Consider the following 1,548-nt stretch of genomic DNA (forward strand, 5'->3'; position numbering starts at 1 on the left):
CGACGATTCAAATTGCCATATTAAATATAATAAGAATTGTTGTATTAATTTTAATAATTGTGGCGATATTTTATAAACCGTCACAATAATTAAAATGGCGCTCTATCTAGATTAGGACGTTTTTTAAAACGACAAAAAATACTTTTTTTTTATATAATAACGTTCAAATTGTGGTAATTATTTTAAAAAATTATCATTTTAATCATAATTTTTTGTAATGATTAGACTAAAAAAATTGAATTGAAAGTTAAAATTAAAGTGATGGCTCAAAATAATAAAATTTAGCTAACTTTTGAGCATTTTTCTTTATGAATTATGACTAGTGTATCCAAAATCTAATCTTAGTTATGTCATAGAGTAAATTACCTTATGGTCTATTTTTTTATTGAGTAAAATATCGTTTTTGTTCTTAATGTTTGGAGTAAGTTTTAAAGTTGTCCCTAACGTTTCAATCGTCCTATTTAAGTTTCTAACTTTTCAAAATTGACTCAATGTTATCCTGCCATTAGGAATCCGTTAACAGAATTGACGGCGAGATAAAATTGAGACGATTTTAAAACGTTATAGACTTAAATAGGACGAAAACGTTGGGAACAAAAACGATACATAAAAATAACTTTTAGTTTTATCCTTCAATAATATCAATTTTTTACTGTATGTACATAGTATTCAATTATTTTTTAATCACATTTAAGTAAATTACACTTAATCACATTACTTTCATTTTAACATGATAACTCAAAATTTTTAAGTATAAAATTATAAAAAAAATTTAATTTATTTAGAATAAAACTAATGTGATTAAGTGTAATTTAGTTAGATGTGATTAAAAATAATTGAATACTATGTACTGTAAAAAAATGATACTATTGAAGGATAAAACTAAAATTTATTTCTATATATCTTTTTTGTCCCCAACGTTTTCATCCTATTTAAGTTTCTAACGTTTTAAAATTGTCTCAATTTTGTCCCGCCGTCAATTCTATTAACAGATCCCTAATGGCAAACAACATTAAGTCAATTTTGAAACGTTAGGGATTTAAATAGGACGATTGAAACGTTAGGAACAACTTTAAAATTTACCCCAAACATTGAGGATAAAAATGATACTTTACTCTTTTTTATTTTTACAAACTATATTTCAAAATGAAAAAAATTATTCTAGCTCTCAAAAATTATTTTCTCCTAACCAAATCTACAAAATATTGGGAGACATGTTCTAGAAAGACTCCAGAAAAATATATTTAGCTCCACTTTTTTGTAAACATATTTAAAAAGAATGAGATATTTTTATGTTCAAATTTGATAATTTTACAGGAAGCTAATTTATTTTTCTCTTCTATTTTTTATGTTAATAACCAAAATCATTTCATAAGAACTAAATATTTTTTCCCTAGCCCAAAAACTTTAGCGTACTCCATGTAATATTGAGACTACTAAACCACGAATTTCAGGTTTTATTGAGTATACGTGTGGGAAAGCATAAAACAAAGTGCGTGTATATATAGAGTATAATTTTGATGTGTTGATAGTATAAAATTTTATACA

This window comes from Arachis ipaensis, chromosome B08 (assembly GCF_000816755.2).
Source record: "Arachis ipaensis cultivar K30076 chromosome B08, Araip1.1, whole genome shotgun sequence".
In the NCBI taxonomy this organism is placed as follows: Eukaryota; Viridiplantae; Streptophyta; class Magnoliopsida; order Fabales; family Fabaceae; genus Arachis; species Arachis ipaensis.